The following is a 12,274-nucleotide window of genomic DNA, read 5'->3' as shown; positions in this document are numbered from 1 at the left end:
GAAGGTTTGGCCCGGGATGCCTGATGGACTCGACAACAGCAGCCCGGCTGGGTTTTCCATGCCTGACACCGACTTTACCATGCCGGCTGCAGGCGAACTTGCTGACTTGTTGTTTGAGCTGCGATTGGAGCGGCAGAGCCTGGAGCAGCAGAGCCCGGAGCACCGTTCCCACAGCCGGGAAAGGGGCCAGCAGGCTCACAGAGCGGAAAACATGAGGGCAAGGGGTGCAGCAAAGGGAACCCGGAGAGCGGTGGTGCCGTTTCAAGGGCAAACGGAGGCGGTGGGAGATGAGCAGTGCCGTGTTTATCTCGGTATTTAGAGACCCCTCTGGAAATCCCATCCTTTTGCGCTATTTGTGGCCCAAAGAGACAGCTATGGATGTGAAGACCTCCTTTCCCAGCTGGATCTCTGGACCCCAAAGCGCTTGGCAATCTACTTTCCTCAAGGCTGCTCCGTCCAGGAGCCTCCCCGGCTTTCGGCACCGGATCCCCGGCGCTTTTCTGCCGGCCGGGAGCCCCCGGGGCTGTGGGCGTCCTCGGCCCAAGCCCCTCCGGGATCCCGCTGCGGGCTCACTCATCGCCCAAGCCAACGCGGGATCCTCTCGCTTCTTCCCCCCGCGTTCCTGAGCTGGTTTAATCAGCTCAGAGTTTTCATTTCATGCCTTTCTCTCGCCCCTTTTTTTGAGGGGGCAGTGAAATTTATACAATATTTAAGCAGCATAGCGGAGTCCTGGAAGATATTATTAATGTAAAAGGGACAGGCTGGAAATGCACTTGAACCTGGTTACAATTAGAGGGTGATTTTTCTAAAGGTCAATGAATTCAGATAATATCCACAGGGGGGAAAAGAAATTTAATACCTTTTTAGTGAATTAATTAATTATAATATTATATCGGCTTGGGGTTCTTTTCCAGAGTGATTAAGGGAACGATCTGTCTTCGGAGAGGCTGGGGGAAGTCGGCGAGTGAGCAAAAGACTGACAGAGGGAAAGGGAGAGAGGGGGAGCGCCAGGGAGAGTTTAATGCGAGAATAATGGAGCCTTTTCTTTCCCTTAAAAAACTTACTGTATTTCCAGGCCACATGATCCCCGCCTGCCGGGTCCAGACCCTTTCATTACGGTCTCGCCAAAAGCTGTTGGAGGGATTATTTTGTATTTCTTTTTTTTTTTTTTTTTCCATCTTTCAGAAGTGGGTTTGGAGGCTTTATCTATATCGCATCTTGAACGCCGGACTCGGTGCCAGCGGGGTGGCCAGACCCCCCGTGGCACCCGCTGCCGCCCGCCACCGCCGGAGGGGCTCTCGCTGGGGGCACGATGGGGACGGGTCACCGGGAGCCAGTTACCCCTCCCTGCAGAGACTCCGTGCCTCAGTTTCCCCACCTGGGATGCTGAAACGTACCTGTGGCTTGAACAAAATGCCCCGGTTGTCCCCAAAACCCTCCCTCCAGCTCTGCCCCCCCAACACCGACCCTTGGGGGGCTGTAGGACGGGAGCGGGCGCTGGCGGGGGGCGAGCGCTGGCCCTGGCGGCTCGCAGGCCAGTGGCGCTGTTGGTTCATCCGCAGCCCGAGCTGAGGCTGGAATTTACACTTCTGGCTAATCCAGCCAGCCCCAGAAATTAATTAGTCTTGTACATTAAAAATTAACATAACCTTTCTGGATCTATGTTCTTATAGCGCAGGAGTGGGCCAGATTCCCTCCGCTGCCTGTAATTGGAGCTGCTTTTTTTTTTGCTTTTTTTCCCCCCCTAATTCTTTCCCCTCTCTGTTTTTTACAGATGTGGACACTTGGACTCATTAATCACGGCTCCTGGTAGCTGGTAAAGTTTAAGAGGTTTGTAATTGCGTTCTGTCCCGGCAGCGTCCGAGGGCGAGAGGGAAGGTGTGCCGGGTCTTATCCGTCATGGATATTCAAGGCAGCGCCTGGCAGCCGCAGGGAGAGGGAAGGGGTGAGCGCGGCCGCCCCTCGGCACGTGCATCTCTCGGCACATGCCGGCTACTAAAATCCCAGCGGGGCAAATGCCTGGCAGCCGTCTAGGGCTGGACTGCAGGGGCAGACGGGCTGAGATGCCCCTCGCAGAAGTCGCTCTGCAATCTCGTGTCCCCCGTGCAAATACCGTTGCAACAGTCGCTTTTATTCTGGAGCGAAAGCAGCTTGCTGCTGGTGGGCTCTCGCGCGCTCGCAGCCTGCGGGCGTCCTGCCCCTCCGCGCGTGCAGCTGGAGAGCCGGGAGACGGCGCGAGCTCCCGTGTGGGCTAAGCGGACGCTGGAATTCGGCAGAGGCAGGAAACGCTCCCATCCTTCCTGCTGCCGCCCCGCGGACGCCCGCTAACCTCTGGAGCGGCGCTAACGGGGTCGTTTCAGATGGTTTGTGCCTACCTTTAACGTGCTTCCAAAGCAAAGCACGCGTTAAGGGATCAAAAGGGCCAGAAGAGAGTCGTTGCACAGGGATTTGCTCTTTCCTGCAGCAGCAACCCATGTCCCTGCTTCTGTCCATCCTGTCCCCTCCCATCTCCGCTTCTTTGCTTCCCGTCTCCTGGGGGCTGGAGCCGCCGGCCAGGCAGATGGATGGACATCCCTCTGCTGAGTGGCAGAGGTGAGAGCTCCAGCAAAACCTGGCCCAATCCCGAGGGAGATGCCGGTGCTTCAGGGGAGCCTCGTGGGGAAGGGGATTCAGATGGGACAAGTTACAAAGCTGGGCTGAAGCTGGTGACCCGAAACCTGGGACCCAGCTTTGCCCTGGGGGTACCGGGCTCAGCCCAGGGGCTGCTCCGCTCAGTCGGGCACACGCATCTCCCCGGCCCCTTGGTGCTTGCACAGCTCTTCCCATCTGAGACATGCTGCCCGGAGCCGAAGGGCCCTGTATCCGTGTCTGGGAATGACAAATAGTGGATGCTACCAGACGGGGATGGATTCCAAGGATTTGCCCAGCCGCTTTTTGGAGGAGCCGCTGATGCGTTGCTGCCCCAGCTCCGGCTGCCTTGCCGGGCTCTCGCCTTGCCTTCGCTGCCCTCGGGGCAGGGCTGGGGCTGCTGCTTTCACCCCTTTGCGGAGGCACCGGGGACCGGAGGACGCTGGTGTCACTCAAAGCTCCAGCGCTGTGGGGGCCCGCGGCAGGAGTTTGCTCCTGGCAAACCGCGGGGATGGAAAGAAGGACACTAGCACGGTGCAGACCCGTGAGGGAAACCCTCCCGGCCGCCCGTCTCCCACCCCTCCTGGGAAGTGTTTGGCTCTTAGCGGCTTCCCTCCTTCCCCCTCGCCTCTGACGGGGCACGGCACTTGCCAGGCCCTTGGGCATGCCTTTTTCTCCCTTTTTTTCCCCCCCTCCTTCCCCATCTCCGCTCCTTAACACCCTGCCGTCTTTCATCCAGCAAGGCCTTTCCTTTCTCTTTCCTCCCCACTCCAGCCCCACCACCTCCCTCCCACCACCTCCACCTCCCGCCGCCAGCGAGCGACTCCGCCGGAGAGAGCCAGCTCGCTCCCATTGTGCTATCTTTGGGTCCTAAATTAAAATTTATGACATCTTGAAATGAGCAGTGAGGGTAATTTTGCTTCTGAGCGAAGATGCTAATGAGTCCCCTTAATGGCGTGAATAAGGAGTTGACGGGTCGTGTGTCACTTTGCGCAGACCGTGCTGGTGGTGTAATGGCCGCAGTAAGTGTCTGTAATTATACCCTGTCTCGCTGTATTTTGGCAGCCGTTGTGGGAGAGCAGGCGGCTCAGTCGCGTACAAGGCAGGGGGAGGGAGAAGGGAAGGGGGGGGAAAAAACCCCAGAGCCTCCCGTGCTTCGCGTGATGCTCCCGGGATGTGTCCCCGCATCTCTCCGGAGCGGCAGCTTTGCCGGGCTCGGCTCCGGCAGGGAGCTGGGTTCGGATGCGAACCCCCCCTGTGCCAAAGCGCTTCCTGGTCCGGTCTCGGCATCCCGGCTGAAGCCTGATTTCATCTGCAGGCTTACACTGGAGGGTGAGCCTGACCCTGGTTTAGTCCCTTGGGCTTTTTCGAGCTATTCAAGGTGCACCTGAAAGCTTTCGCTCGGCTTCGGCACCTGAGGAACTGGGCTTCGTTTCAAAACACGCAAACCTGTTTCCTGAAGGTTTGGTCTGCCCAAGGAGCTTAGTTTGGGGACCACCTTAGGTTCAAACCTCCTTGAGGCCACCAAACCTTCCAGGCTGCGGTCAAGCTCTTCAATTCTTGGCAATATCAGCTCAGCAAGGGGTTAGACGGCAGCAAAAGTTATTACATCTAATGGGGCCATTGGGCTGAGCTCTTGCACGGGTGGTGCAGGCTCTTGGGGACAGCTTGGTGCTTGCTGCAGCATCTCGCTCCACAACTGAGCCAAATACGTGTCGCCATAGTGCATAAAATTATCAAGGAACACCCAAATAGGCCCAAACACATGGAAAGCAGCTTCCTGTGACTGCTGGGTTTTAATCTGTTGTCTGGGCTGCTGGAAGCATTGGCTCTGGGGACACACGTGCTGCTTTGGAGAAGTTTGCAAGCCCCATGGTGTGTCCATGTGGGTGTATTTCTGTGCGAGAAAGTGTCCTACGGCGCGATCGGGAATTTGCTGCCCGGGAGGAGGATAACATGATGCCCAGCGGTTCCTGAGCTGTGCAAAGGTGCCCGGTGAGGAACGGTTCCCGGGGGCTTGGTATAAGCTATTTATTTGCGAGTTTTGAGAGCCGTTTCCCCTCCGTGCCGTAGCAGCCCGCTGCTATGACACATGCAAGGAGCCCCTCACCTTCGAGACGGTGCCGTTTGAAAAATAGCAAGCACCTGGCTCCCTTCCTGGTGTTCCTGGGCTCCGGAGCCCTCGAGCTGCTTGCAGAGGATGATTTACAAACTGCGGAGCGTTTCCCTGCTTTGTTTGTATAGGTGGGTTTTTGTTTACATGTCTCCTGAAACCTTGAGAGCCACGGACGTGTTTCCTCCCTCCCTCCATTGGCATCCACCCACGCCCTTCCTGACATGAGAAATCCCTGGGTGAGCGCGAGCCTGGACGGCCGCGGCGCCGGCACGGGACCCGAGCGCAGCCCGATGCCACCGAAACGGGAGGGGGGATGGAAATTACCCCTTTTCCATGGATATTCCCATCTCAATCTCCATTCTTTGCCAGCCTTCGGCTCCGGGGGGGCTTTTGGGGCCCTGCTCCCACCCCTGCCCGGGTGCAAGGTACCCCACGGACATATAGACCTTATTCCGAAGCCCCTTGCCACGTCATCGGCGCGGGCTTCCCGCGGCATCAATCACGGCGGCGGCGTTTTAAAGGACGGCACCAACAAAGCGCGGCGAGCCGGCGGCGGGCGCAGCTGAGAGCCGGCAAGCGGGCGGCTTCCCCACGTCGCGGAGATCGTGACCACTGAAATATTGAAGTACTCGCATATAAACTGCGCTTTCAAGTATTTTTGACAAGGGTACTAATTAAATCTTAATTGACACTGCACTAATTAGCTTCTTAATTACATGGAACCACATAATTAGCAGCACACTCTGTGCTAATTGTTAATTAGGAAAACCAGGCTTCCCCCTGTCCCCCCCTCCATCCCTCCCCCCGCGTTGTCGCTTTTAACTAAAGAGCCGCTCGGCGGGGAGAGGAGGACGGAGGTGGGTAAATCCCGGCTCCGGCGGGCAGCCGCGGGCAGGGGGGAGCTGCGCTCGTGCCCCCGCGTGCCCGGGACGAGGTGGGGGCGCCCCGGGGGCGAGCGCTCGTTAGGGATTATTAATGATGGAGAAGTGGCGATGCAGCGTGGTCCTCTGCCGGGACAGCTTCCGCTTTAACCCCTGTGCCCGCCCCGTTCCGCTGGCTCGTGCCCTCCAAAGGGCCTTTTTCACCCCAAAAGGCCCTTTGGACCCCTCTCCTCTGCCGCTCCAAGGCTTGTATCCGCCATCCCGGTTCATCCTCCCCTGGCTGAGGCAGCTCATCCAGCGGACCGGCCCTCCGAGCCCCTGGCACGCTGCTCCTCCGCAGCTGGCTGCTTGCTCCGGAGGGTGAACGATGGAGATGCTTCATTCTGTGCTGGGGTGTCCGTGTGGTTAATGTGCCCCAAAGAGCCTCCTTTCCCCCTCGGGCCAGCCTGTCTGCTCCCTTTAATCCCTTGATTTTTCTGGTTTTCCTGCCTCTCTCCCTGCCAGACGGCTGGAGTTTGCAGCCGCTTTGCCGGGGCAGCAACGCTTTGCCTTAAGCTGATGATCTCGGCCCAAAGCTGCCCTCTGGCTTTACCTTGCCTGCAGCGAAAGGGCCAGCTTTTCCCCAAACGGGGCCGGCCGGGGAGGCCGTGCTGCACACTGGGGTGCTGCGAGCCCATGGCAATGCCAGGCGTTTGCTCCCGCGTCCGGGGAGGTTTCCACTCCTCGGTTTCCCGCGCACGTGGGGTGTTGCACGGGGCCGGTGCACGGCTTGCCCGTGCGTTAAGGATGGGTCCGTGCGGGTCCGTGCGGGCTTGGCGCCGCACATCCAAGGCTGCTGCCGAATTTGGTGGGCGAGCGGGGTCCAGCGGGGTGGGAGGGTGATCCCATCCCATCCCACCCGCTGCCGTATCTCCCTGCTCAAAAAGCTGCTTTGGTAGCAGCTTTTGCATCCTTGCTGGGCTGCCCCTACACCACGGCGCCCGTCCTTGCAGCCGGAGCAAAGGCAAAGCCCCAAGGCTGCAGGCTCTCCATCTTTTTCCTTCTTTTTTTTTTTTTTAATAGCGCAGTTTTCCAGGAAATATAAAAATGGCTTAACACCTGCTGCGGAGCTCGTCTTTCGCAAGAGCCCGGAGGAGTGTGACGTGGGAACGCGGTACAGCTGGGAGACAGCAGCCCCCTGTTTACGAGGGAAGAGGCGGAGGGGGAGAGCAAATATCCATATTTTCACCAGGGGGAAGAAGAAAAAAACGAAGAGGTGAGAAAATTGTTCACATTTGACAAATCTTTCTAATTAGGGGCCAATTATGTCCTCAGATTCCTAATTGGGATTCCGGCAGGTTTTCAGGCTTGTAGGGTAATTACAGGCTCGTAATTCTATTAAGATGGAAATTTGGGAGAAATACCTTATCATAACATTTAGATTTTGCCATCTGTGTTGACGGGCTGTAGCTCAGGTGGGAAGGGGATGCTCTCGCTCCTGTGTTGGGGAGCCTGATCCGCAGCCGGCACGGACCGCCGTCGCCGTGCTGGGCGCTGAGCCCCTCTTTGCCCGGGGGAAAACCCGGATCTGAGCGTCCTGTCGGTCCCCCGGGGTATTTGGGGGTCTGCAGGGGCTGTGGGGTGCCGGGAACGTGGGTTCCCCCCTGGCTCGTGCTGGGCCGGGCGTGCTGAGCTCCCCGCGATCCATCTGCGTCTCCCGATCCGCCGCCGCCGCCGCCGCCACCTCCCCGGTGTTTCTAAATAGAAATAACCATGGCAATCGCTCTCTGTCTTCCTCCCGACCCGGAGGAGAAAATAGCTTGATTAGTTTCCAGGCAGCCCGATTCTCATTTATACCGACGCTCTTTTGGGTGCAAAAAGCAAGTAAGAGGGCTCAAAGGGCCCTTTGCAGCGCCGGGCTGCACCGAGGGGCTCGGCACCGCGCGCGGGAGGGGAAGCAGCCGGCGCGGCTCCTCCGGGCCGCGGCACCCCGGATCCGCCCGGGTGCCGATGCAAAGCGGCGCAAACCCGTCGCGGCTGCGCGGCCGGGGGCTCCCGCGTGAAAATATCCGCCGGGCAGGACAAGGCCTCTTTGAGAGCCTCTCGCGCCGGCGGGGCCTGCAGCTCGTAACTGCGTCCCAGGGGCCGCGCCGGCGGCTTGGGTTTCTCTCTGAATAATGGATTTTTGGTTCGGCGGCCAAAACTGGGGGGCGGAGGGAGAAGACAAAAACCAGGCTGGGGAGAAGAGTGCTGTGGGGCTACCAAAAGGCTTTGTTCAACCCCAAACAAAGCATTTTATGCTGGTTATTTTGACTATCAAAAAGCAGGAGGAATTTTACAGCCCCTTCCCATTTTGAAGCACGGACAAAAATGCTTTATTTAAAAAAAAAATGCAGTGACGTGTTTTGCTTCAACAGTTGCAAGATTTTTTCCCCCCCTTTCCCCATTGCATTGGAAACTGTTGGACCCAAGCCAGCTTTGCAAACTCCCCATCGCCGCAGCAATACCCCTGTTTCTACCGGGGGGTTGTGGGCAGCGAAGCCGGCGGAGGGGTGAGCAGGCTGGGAACGCTGGGAATGGCATCATCCACCGCATGTGCGTGGGATGCCCGGGGCTTCCCGGGGTTTAAGTGACCCGTCAGTGCACGTACAGTGAGTGATGCCTGTGGTGGGGACACACACGAGCCATGTTGTGCAGCCTGAAATCCTGCATGGGCAAAATTTCTGGATGGGAAATTTCCCCCCCTCCCTGCTCCCAAAGTCTGGATATGTGGCAGCGGCAGAGCGCTGGAGCTGCTTTTTGGCTGCGTGGCTATTGCTAACCAGGGTCTCTCTGTGCAGGAGCAAAGGGCGAATCGAGGAGCTTCGGCATGGAAGCGGCGGCGTCTTGGCGCACCAGCGAGAGGACTAAATCCAGCAGCACTGGGCGACTTTCCCCGCGGCCGGGGAGGACAAAGGCGAGCTTGTTTTCCACCCGCATCCGGAGCAGTACGGAGCGCGCTCCCCTCGCCTCTCCGCACGCGCAGCCCCGGCTCCGGCGGGATGTCCAGCAGCTCGCACGTGCCTTGGCTCTGCGCCCGGCCGGCCGCGGGGCCGCATCGCACCGGGGGGGCCGTGCTGTGCCACAGCAGGGCAGAGAGACTTGGAGCCAGGTGAAGCTGCCGGGCAGCAGCATCCCCCTAAGCCAAGATGCTAATTTGGGGGGCAACACTAATATTTTTTTTCCTAATGAAATCAGCTGTGGGTAATTATTTTAATCTGGGTTACTGGGAGGGAATGCAGCTTCTTTGGGATCGGCAAATTTATAATAATACCAGGAGGAAAAAAAAAAAGGAGAAAACCCTCCTCTCCTTAAGTCTTGCTTCCTTTGATCTTTTGTGCGAGGCCTCTTATCGGGGCGAGCGTAGGTTTACACGCTGCAAGATAGGGGAATAATACTCCGCCGAGATAAGCCGCAGCCCCGGCTCGCCTTTGTGCGGCAAATCCGATAGTACTGGGAAAATGTTTACTGGGAGATGGTGGGAGAGAATTAGTCCCCCGTGCAGCTGAGAAAAATAATTGCTTTGCATGATAATTAAAGGGGGGCAGGTCGTGCTGGTGCCAGCGCCCTTTCCCTGCCGCGCGGCTGCCCCGGCCCAGCCGGGCTGGCGGATGTCATTTGCTCTTGTCCTGGCCGCTGGCGCTTGGGGACACGTTAAAACATCCCTTTGGAACGGCGCCGTCCCTCTTGCAGCCCCAAATGAGCCGCTCGCTTTGAAAACCTTTCCCATCTGGGACCAGCCCCCGGCCCCCTAGGTTGCCCCCCTCCACCCCATATATGTCAGAAATCGGCCCATTTTGGGGTCCAGCTCTGCCAGCATGGAGAAGGGGCCAAAAATTAACAGCTCATTGCAGGACAGTGGGAAGGGACACATGAAAATCCTGCTGGATTTCTGCCATCTCCTCCCAAATGGGTTTGCCCTAGGGACCCAGCGGGGACTCTTACAGGTGCCAGGAGGAATTTCCAAGGAATTTCTAGTTCCACAAGGACATCGCTCCCTCCTGGGACAGCAAGATGGGGCCGTGCTGCTCAGGGAGCATTGCCTGGGGGGGTCACCGAGAAAAGGGCCCCCACCGTCTGCAGCCACGTAATCAGTTTCCTATTAATCTGGCTTTTTATTATTATTATTATTGTTATTATTATTAAACATCTCTCTTCTCCCAAATCATCTCAGAGCCGTGGCGAGGACCCTGGTAATAGCTCCATAAATTTCAGCCATAAAAAGTAATGGAGGGAGACAAATGAGATAATTAGGAATAAATCTTGGCGAGGTCTCTATTCATCAACATCCCCCAGAACCGGCCAATATTCCAAATCATTAGCAAAGCCCGTAATTAACAAAGAGCCAAGGCTTCCAACGTTAATAAAGCTCTCTCAACTCTATATTATCAGGTAGCGGCTGACGAATCAGCCCCGTTAATATTATGGCTTTTGTTAAGGATCTTCTTTCTTTCCCTCTCTCTTTTTTTAAAGCTAAAAACCCCGTGTCATTTTTTTTTTATTCTTCTGCTAAATTTTAATTAGATTTTGCATGTGCATCTGTAGAGGGCAAGTGAGGGGACAAAGGGACAGGGTTTTTTTTATACTTAGGGACACCAGCAAAAGAAGAACTCAATAGGTTTTTTTCCCCCCCCCCATTACTTCCTTTATTCACTACTCCGCACCTCCACGCTTTCGCAGGAAGAAGCCCTCATAGATGGTACAAAACAGCAGCCAGTTTTATTTATTTCTCCCCTTGCCTGCTAGAATCTCAGTATTTCTGGGCTCTGCCTCCTGGCAGCAGCTGCCAGGTGCTCAGCAGCTCTGCAAATCTGCCCCCCCAGCCCCCCTCAGCTCAAACCCCTTATGGCTCGTTAGTGCTAAATGCAGGTGGGAGTCGCAGCAGAGCAGGGATCCAGGTGCAGCCCTGGGAGCCTCAGTTTGCAGGGGGGGAAAAGACTTTGCCCATTTCCCTACCCCAGCTTAGAGCAGCCTTGGGGCTGCTCCCAAATTATATGGTTTTAAAATAATAAATCTATAATGAAATAAATATACAACTAAAAATATATAATCATGCCATTGCTGAAGAGCTTGCCTGTCCCCTACATGCCTGGTTGTGAGGAAGCCACAAGCCACCCCAGGTGACCCAGCCACCTCCCCAGCAAGGCAAGCACCAGGGGACTCCAAAAACACCTCCAGTCTGAATAATTTGAGTAGCCCCAGCACAGGGAAAGCCCCTCCTTAACCCCTGGGAGCACAGAGGGTTATGTCCCTTGACATATTTACTTTATTAAGCAGAGGAGGCAGCGCTTGCGTTCCCAGCAGAAGGAGGCAGCCCTTGCCGCAGGATGCCGCGGATGCCAAGGGCATAGTGGGAGTGAAAGCCAGGTCAGGGAGTTTGTGCAAACAGGAATAGCCAGACATCTAGTAGGGAAGAACGGATGTAGATCTCCACTCCGGGTCAGGATGGAGGGAAAAGCAGGTTTTTCTCATTTGCCTTTAGGGCCTGTTGCATCCCCTACAAAGCATGTGGATGTGGGAGCCAGGGATGTTAACCCGGGCTGGCAGCTCCTGTCTTCCTCCGAGATGGTCATGCTGCCGCTGTCAAGCCTTCACCTTCTGTAGTATCTTGCACCAGCGAGCTGGATGAGTTGGCTGTGTACCACACTGACAGCTTTAAGTTTCTTTTCCCGTTTCAGGGGTCAAGCTGAGCTCCCTGGGGAGATCCAGACGGCTTCGCTCCCAGTCCAGCAGCTCCAGGCACGGAGGCAACAGCAAGCAAGCAGCAAGCGCAGACCCCAGCTGCCACCCACGAGCACCCCAGTCTGCCCTGAGGACCACATCCAAGCTGCAGCCTCCTCGGCTCGAAGGTGCAACACCAGGGAGGCTGCAGACACCCTCCTCCTTCCCGCAGCCCCGACCTGAGCTGCTGCTGGGGGCCAAATGCAGGTGGTAAAACTGCTGCTGCTGGGCAAGGCTGCATGCAAGCCTCGAGAGAGCCGTGGAGAGAGGTGAGTGCAAAGGCTTAGCAATGCAGCGAGGGGACACCTCAGCAAAGCAGCTCTGCGCAGGGCAGCTGCACTTTTCCATTTTGCATGGTTCAGTGGTAGCAATTAGAGAAGTCTGCACTGTGCTGTCTAAAAGCCACGCAGGAGAGGGAAGTTAGAAAACCTGGTCCATAGCACAGCAGAACTGTCTGCAGAGGAGCCAGAGACAACTTCCCAGTTCTGCTTCTCTGTCACCTATTTGCCAGGCTGGGAGGGGAAAGCCCTGAGCGGGCAGGCACCGAGGCAGACCAGGAGGCTCTGCAACACAGCCAAAGCATGGCAGCGTTAGGTGCTCTGCAAGCATTGCTTTAGTCTGTGCAAGGGGTTTTATTAAGCGAGACTATCATGGGGCTCTTTTGGGTACTTTGTGCAACAATAGCATGAAAGGGCATTTCATTATGTTTCTGCTGTGTGCTGTTTTTATGGTGCTGTACTGAACCTTCATCAATAACAGCCTTTACTGAACATGACATCGTTCAGATAATAAAAAAAGCCCTTTATTGAAAAATAACTCAGTGTAAACATAAAACTGAGGGGACATAAACCACAACCTGGAACAGCACAAACTTTATGGCACATCTGTGCATGGATGCGTTACACCCAGA

This window comes from Apteryx mantelli, chromosome 25 (genome assembly GCF_036417845.1).
Source record: "Apteryx mantelli isolate bAptMan1 chromosome 25, bAptMan1.hap1, whole genome shotgun sequence".
Taxonomy (NCBI): Eukaryota; Metazoa; Chordata; class Aves; order Apterygiformes; family Apterygidae; genus Apteryx; species Apteryx mantelli.
The sequence above is the reverse complement of the archived record's forward strand: the minus strand, read 5'-3'. Positions refer to the sequence as shown.